The 8,499-nt window shown below is 36.3% G+C and overlaps 1 protein-coding gene and 1 pseudogene across 1 annotated transcript in view; both read right to left on the bottom strand.

Annotated features, from left to right (window-relative positions):
- EYS (eyes shut homolog) overlaps positions 1–8,499 on the bottom strand; it is a 1,624,793-nt gene that overhangs the window by 251,033 nt on the left and 1,365,261 nt on the right.
- Positions 6,034–6,728, bottom strand: LOC125938605 (60S ribosomal protein L10-like; annotated as a pseudogene).

Below are 8,499 nucleotides of genomic sequence, written 5' to 3' on the forward strand. Positions count from 1 at the left end.
CAGCCATACACACACACACACACACACACACACACACACACACACACACACACACTGGAATATTAGCCATCAAAAAGAATGAAATCTTGGGGTTCCTGGGTGCCTTAGTTGGTTAGGCATCTGGCTCTTGCTTTTGGCTCAGGTCACGATCTCACTGTTCATGAATTTGAGCCCCACGTCCGGCTCCATGCTGACAATGTGGAACCTGATTGGTATTCTCTCTCTCCCCTTCTCTCTATACCCCTCTCCAACTCATGCACACACACACACACACACACACACTCTCTCTCTCTCTCTCTCAAAATAAATAAACTTAAAAAGAATGAAATCTTGTCATGTGCAATCATGTGGATGACACTAGAGTGATTATGCCAAGTGAAATAAATCAGTCAGAGAAAGACAAGTATATGATTTCACTCATATATGGAATTTAAGAAACAAAACAGATGAATATAGGTGAAGGGAAGGAAAAATAAAATAAGTAAAAACAGAGATGGAGGTGAACCATAAGAGACTCTTAACTATGGAGAACAAATTGATGGTTGCTGGAGGGGAGGTGGTTGGGAGATGGGCTAAATGGGTGAGGGGCATTAAGGAGGGCAATTGTGATGAGCACTGGGTGTTACATGTAAGTAATGGATCACTAAATTCTACTCCTGAAACCAGTACTTTACTACATGTTACCTAACTTGAATTTAAATAAAATCTTAGAAGAAACAAATAGACAATTCAAAGATTCTTACCATTCTCTGTATTTCAATGTGTAATAATAGTTCAAAGTTTATGATATTCTCTAAAGGCAAGTAGGCAAAATCCTTATTCTAATACTTGAGATATACAAAAATAATGTTTTACTTTTTCCCCAAAATGGGTTGTATATATGAAACTAGAATGCATGTTGCATGGATTCCTAGTACAAACCAAACAGGAAGTCAGGAAAGGGAACATCAACTACAAACTCAAACATATGTAAGAGAATCATGTTTTTCATTGCTCTTTATTTGGAACCTAATTATGAATGCTCATTGTCATGTGTCACATACATTGCAGAACTATTCAAAGTTGAGAATAATGAAAGAACTAGAAATGATGTAAGAATGTGTGAAATTGAGCACGTCACTTTATTTACCCTCAGTTTATTTATCTCAAGGATTGTCAGACTTTTACTGTACAGTGCCAGGTAGCAATATTTTTAAACTTTGCAGGCTACCTACAGTCTCTTACATACCTTCTCCTTCCTCCTCCTCCTCTTCCTCCTCTTTGCCATCCTTTAAAAATGTGAAAACCATTCTTAGCCATGGGCTGTATGAAAATAGACTGTGGCCAGATTGGCTCCTTGTTTGTAGTCTGCCAACCCCTGATTAGATACTACATTTCAAAAATAGCACAATCTAATGCTTTGGTTCTAAGCCAGGGGTGATTTTGTTCTTTTTCAGGGAATGTTTGTCAATGTCTGGAGACATTTTTGGTTGTCACCTGGGGTGGGGGACAGACATACTGTGTTACGCACATCTAGTATGTTGAGGCTGGAGATGTTGCTAAACATCTTACAACACACAGAACAAGCTCTCACAGCACTTATCTGGGCCAAAGGGTCAAGGTGCCTAGTTTAAGAAGCTCTTGACTAATGGCCATTTTCTTTCAATTATAGGGACAGTAAAGAGATTAAGTATATTTAATCATCCTTTATCCAGGATTGTGGTTAATTTATATTTATTCAATCAGTGAGACAGATCTGCATAACAGTGTTAGACTTAACAAGCTCTGAGATCCTGCAAGCTATACTACCATGGAGAAAATAAAAAAAGATGAATTTGATAACCTCAAATTATGAGAGTCAAGTGCAGTTACAGCCTTAAACATGTGTGATTCACAGAGAGGAGAAGGGAACTAACTAGGCAGTACTAGATTTGGAACTGTGACATATCAAATATGTTCAGGCCACTGAATGAGAAAACCAGAGCCAGGAATTGCTAGTACTCTGAAGATGGTAATTTTGAGCCTAGAATCTGTTTATTTTTGCCTGTCCATAAAATTGTGATATATCTTCTATGAATTTGGGGTAAAGAATCATGTGACAAAAAAAAAAAAAAAAAAAGAATCACGTGAGACATACTGGATCACCAAAAATGTGCAAGGGAAATTTTACACATTACTAATTCCAGTAAGAGGATAATGCTCAAATTGACACTTCTAATTTTTTTTCTTACTGTGTACTAATTGCATTTTCATGGCATTGCATTTTTTCTTTAAAAAACTTTTCACTGTATTGCTTTTTAAAATGTTAAATATTCATCTCTTTAAATTCTAATACATTTAACATTATATAAAAAAAGTGATTATTAGGAAACCTGATTATAAATTCTAAGAAATTCACTGTAGCATATCCTATTAAAATTGGATTCTAGGCTCACCTCTAAAGTTTTGATTTGGAAAGCTCTACCTCTGATGTTATTGAAGGCATTAGTTTGTATTAGCAATAAAAGAAAAACAGTGTTGCATGTCTGAGAAGATTTTGAATGAGAATTCTGATTTCTACTTGTTATTTCTGTAACAACAAAATAAGTAATCTTTTAAGGGATTTTACATAGCTAATTCTGTCGTATAACACAGTAATGAAAACTGACAACTTCGAACTATACAGGGAGGTATGTTTGTTGCTTTTCTTTTATTCTAGACATGCAAAGATAATACATCGGTTAAGTGTGCTAGATCTGGGGTGGAGAATGAGGAGTAGTGAGAGATAATGTTGACATAAGAGCAGTAGATACATCTCAGATCAGGGAGAGCTTTAAAAATCATATGAAAGAGTTTGGGTTTAGGCTACTGAAAGCTTAATTTGGGAAAGTAAAATAATCAGATTTGTGTTGTAGTGACATTATTCCAGATGTTTAGTGACATTATTTTGGAAGTCTTGTGGAAGAAGGATTGGAGGGGCTTAGAGTTGAGAGAGGGAAACCATTGAGAAGAACACAGAAATCATTCAGGGGAGCAAGGAGGGTGTTCACTAAGGATGGTACAGTGGGAATAAAGAGGAAGGGGGCAGACAGTCAAGGAATAAGGAAACATGAGCCTGGATTGGCTGTAAAGGAGGTAGTAAAGAAGGAGACTAAGTAAAAACTCTAAGATTACTGATTTAGGATGCTGAGGAAACACTTTATCTATATCATCTCTTTTAGTCTATGATGTAAAAATTATTATCTACATTCTGCAGATGAAGACACTTGGGTTAAGCAACTTGCCCAAGACCATACAAAGAAAAGCTGCAAAGCCAGGATTTGAACCTAGGATCATCTAATGTCAGAGCACATGCTTTCAACTTTTCTCAATAACTAGGGTGCATAATACAGGAATAAGAGGATATTTGTGATGTTAGGTAAGACAAAGCATTATGTTTTGGAAACGTGGAGCCTGAGATGGTTATGGAACAGCTAGATCATATAGTAGGCAACTAAATGATTGGAATTTTTAAATTTGGTTTTATACTACCCTCCTATATTATATTCTAGCTTATTAGATTTTACAATGATGACAATGGCAAATATTTATATAGTATGTCCCAATGTAAAAAGACCAGTGATAATGCAAGCATTCTATAGAACATATTGGGAAACAGACTGTGGAAAAAGGTCCTATTAACTTTTTCATTAGTCATTTTTAACTATATTACACATTAACACTTCAGTACACTTCACAAAATAGCAATTTGAGCTTTTATTCAACCACATTTACTAGAAAAGTGGGAACTAAATTAAACACAGTCTAGAAAACAAATAGTGCAAAAAATTTCATGAATATTAATAGAAAACCAGACAAATGTAATGTACTTGAGTTTGTATCACAAAATGTACAATTCATTCTTTTGTGGAATTGCTATTTCCAAACAAGATGGATTGCTTTAGTCACTTTAAAAAATGTTAAAATGTAAAACATCCATGGAAGAAAGAAGATAGGCTCAGATTATGAGAAATAGATTTCTTAATGAAGGAATGAGGTTTTGAATAACGTGCTCCCTTTGGCAGCATCTTAACAAGATCATATTTGGTGAACATGAATCATTAGTAAACTATGAAACAATGAACAAACACACACATCCAGATAAGACTGTAGGTTGCTGTGGATTTGCTAGAAATTCCCATCTGTCATTATTTCTGATTTTTTTTACCTTGTCCTAAAATCATTAATAGGGTACATGTAGTCAATGTGAATTGTATGCCTGATACAAAACACATCAGGATTTAATTTATTGAGTGGTATTTCATTAGTTCAGATGAGTTGAAATGTGGCATTTCATTTTCTAAAACTGTGTGGGAACATTCATCATATAGATGCTTAAATTATAATTTAGACACTGAGTAAAGTTTCAGTGTATCTGAATAAAATTGAATAAACATCCTAAATGAACCAAAATTCATTTTAGATAAAATTGACTTTTTCTGATGAGTGATAGTTTAAAATTTCCTCATGTAAGATTAATCAGAGGCAATCCCCCCCCCCCATTTTTATTAAACTATATGAGACTACTCCTTATTCATGGAGCTATTTTCATGAAGTAGAACATTTTTAGTGGTTTGATTTATTTACTTTATCTTACCTGATTTCAAAATACCTGATGGACAAATGAAGGGATCAAATCAGCTGGGTACTTTAATCTATACAATCAAAATTTTTAATAGATCATTCATTCATTTATCTGTACTTTACTTAAGTATTATTGTGATAATTACTAAAAAAGAAAGATGAACTCTTTTGGATAGTAATCTAACCTGAGTCAAGTGCTTGGGGAACAGTAAAGTTTCTGCTGCTATCATTACTAGACTAATGCAGTTTTGAAAAACAGCAAATTGATCCCTGTTACCTGAATAGTAACCATAAAATCTACTAAGATATTTCTGGCAGAGTCACAGTTGGTTGTGACTTTGGTTGTGAAAAAAATTACAAAACATTCACAAAGAGTAAAATCTCTTCAAATCAATAGGAAAAAGGCTTGTTGGATTTAATGAACTACTGGTTCTCCTAATCTGAAATATAGCATTGATTAAGCAATGTAGGATCCTCTTGCACATGGAGAAATCTACACCATGTCTTATATCTGGGGAAGTGTATGTCAACTTTACTTGTCTTCCTTTGGTTTGCTTTAAGTTTTAAATGCCCGTTAGGGGTCCTGGGTGGCTTAGTCAATTGAGTGTCCAACTCTTGATTTCAGGTCAGGTCAGGATCTCACAGTGTGTGAGATTGAGCCCCTCACTGGGCAGACAGCATGGATCCTGCTTAAGATTCTCTCTCTCTTTCCCTCTCTCTCTGCTCCTCCCCCACTCTCTCTTTCTCTCTCAAAATAAACTTAAAAAAATAAATGCCCATTATTTATTATGTACAGGGTATGATTATTGCCATTTTCTAATATTACTGAAAATGAAAATTTCTTTCCTCTTTTCTTTATACACATACAGCTTGAGTTTTGGAATTGTAATCGAAAGTATTAAATTTGATCTAATTTACTGATATTTTTGTGGAACTCTAGGAATATAAGATATAACACTTACTGGAAAAATTTTTACAAAAACAATGAATTATGGGCATATAGTTAACACAATATAGTAATAGTGTACACTTAGAAGGGGTTAAGGTGGCAAATTTTATGTTATGCATTTTTTTTACCCCAAAAAGCAATGAGTTATATTGTTTACAATCATATAATTCATTTGACAAATTTTTAAAGTTTATTTTTCATTTTTAAATTTTTTAACTAAAAATTTTTTTTAATGTTTATTTATTTTTTGAGAGAGAGGGAGCACGAGCAGGGAAGGGGCAGAGAGAGAGAGGGAAACAGAGGATCTGAATCAGGTTCTTCACTGTCAGTGCAGAGCCCGATGTGGGGCATGAACTCATGAACCTCGAGATCATGACCCAAACCAAAGTCAGACACTTAACCAACTGAGCCACCCAGGCATCCCAATTAATTTTCATTTTTATTTTTAGACAGGAAGTAGGGTTTATTAGTGGGCATGAAGAAGGAGGGGGCAGTGCCAGTTCTCATGAGTGCGGAGCCTGCCATTTATCAAGGGGCCACTATTAGGGATGTATTTGACTCCACAGTCATCTGCAATGAGCCACCTTTCAGCTACCATGTCTTCAAATTTGTCCACATTCAACCTAGTAAATCCCCACTTCTTGGAAATGCGGATCTTCTAGTAGCCAGGGAACTTGAACTTGGCCCTTCATAAGGCCTCAATCACATGCTCCTTGTTCTGCAGCTTGGTATGGATGGACATGCTGAATTGGCCAATGTGGATGCTGGCTGCTGTGCCCTGGGGCTTTCCAATTTTAGTATATGTGCTGCCGAAGCGAGCACACCCTGGGGCTTTCCAAAGGCACCCTGCATACCTGTTTGGAGACTGTCAGCCCCAGCACAGAACAACATCTTGTTGATATGGATGACATGGAAAGGTGGAGAGACAGTCGGTTGTGAAAACCTTCTTTACCACAGCTTTTCACCATGTATACACTTGTTGGCACAAATATGGGCAGGCTCCAGGGCTTCAGAGGAGAGCTGCTCATATTTATCTGACACCACGTGACCACATAGTAGGAACTCATCCACTTTTGCCTTTTTCCACGCCAGGTCAAAGATGTAGATCTTGGCATCAAGGACACCTTTGTAAGAAGTGAGCCTTTGGATATGGCTTGTTCTTACAATACTGGTAACACCAAGTGGAGTGGCGGCCCATGGTGACACCAGGATCTTCAGTGGCATGCCGAAAGAAAAGGGCTAAAGTTTATTTTCCCATAATCTGTACACTCAATGTGGGGCTCAAACTCACAACCTTAAGATTAAGTGTCACACTCTCTTCTGACTGAGCCAGCCTGGTGCCCCCATTTTGCAGTTTTCAATTGGCTTTATAGTTCATTTACTCATAATCTGCATTAGAATAAACTGGCAACTGCCTTAATTTACTTTTTTGGGACTAAACTCCAAAACTCATATATAATTTTATTTGAAAAAGTCACTTGGACCCAACTGTACAACAAACACCTGAATCATAATGAAATCTCTCTTCTCTGCTATCTCCTTCATGCCCTCTTTTAAGGACAATATCAATAGCACCAGATTGGGGTTAGAATATCTGTAAGAGACACTGACTTTTACAATCCTTTAGTCATTATTTCAATATAAAGATACCTAAAATAACACCACAGCTCTTCATCAAGTCACTGGGAAGTAAAAATATATTAGGTTGAACTACATGAAATTGTGAGTATAACATTTTTAGCACATAAAAATGCAATTTTATATGTCTCAATTTAATAGCTGTAACAACATTTTTTATTGACTGTCTACTCTGTTCTTAGAACTAAAACAGGAAATTTGAATACATGATCTTAATATCTATATTTACAAAACAGGAATTATTACCCCCATTTCATAGATGAAGAAGTTGAAGTTCAGAAAGGTTAAGTTTCTTGTCTTATTGGTCAGAAGACTACTTCTGACTCCAAATTTCGGATATTCTTGACTAATAACAGAGAAGGCTTTCCTGTTTTTCTTGTTGCCAAGTTAGAAAAATAATGGTGACATGTGGAGGCCATGATGAATGAGATGTAGATTTCCTGTCACTGTGTCTTGCCCACTTGTGAACCCATCTAATTCGTGGGTTCCAGATGACAAATTATGGAGGCCCGAAATGGTTACTTGTATGAAGGAGACAACTTTCCAGTTTGAAGTTTAGAGTTTCTTTACTTTTAGAATCCAATTCTTTTTGAGGGTTTAGGGTTACCAGTTCTTAAGACAGGAACAATGAATAGGATTTACAGACACTAGGGAATTAGTCTGACCCTTTTGCATATGGAATCTTCTTTATCAGGAAATAAGAGATAACTTTTAATTTTTTTATTTAATTTTTTTAAATGTTTGTTTATTTTTGAGAGAGAGAGAGAGAGGAGGGGGTAGGGAGAGAGAGGGACACACAGAATCCAAAGCAGGTTCCAGGCTCTGAGCTGTCAGCACAGAGCCTGATGTGGGGCTTGAATCCACAAGCTGTGAGATCCTGACCTGAGCTGAAGTCAGGCATTTAACTCACTAAGCCACCCAGGTGCCCAAGAGATAACTTTTAAATAAGACAAAAGCATTGTGAAACAAGTGAAAACTATTAGAAATGGTAGAGTGAGAATAAATTTGGGAAAAATGGACTTCAGTAAACATTTTAGAAAGAGAAATGACAGGGGAAGTTCTTTTCAAGTTAAAACTGTTGTTTATGAGTAATTATACTTTTTTACCCTCTGTATTCTTTTTTAAAAGTTTTTATTTAAATTTCGTTTAGTTAACACTGTTACCACCTGGTGCTCATTAACAGCAAGTGCCCTCCTTAGTCCCCATCACCTAACCCATCCCTCAACCCCCCTTCTCTCTGGTAACCATCAGTTTATGCTCTATGGTTAAGAGTCTCTTTCTTGGTTTGCCTCCCTTTCCCTTCCCCAACTCCCCCCCCCCCCCCCCCCCCC

Source organism: Panthera uncia, assembly GCF_023721935.1.
Source record: "Panthera uncia isolate 11264 chromosome B2 unlocalized genomic scaffold, Puncia_PCG_1.0 HiC_scaffold_24, whole genome shotgun sequence".
NCBI classification, from domain to species: Eukaryota; Metazoa; Chordata; class Mammalia; order Carnivora; family Felidae; genus Panthera; species Panthera uncia.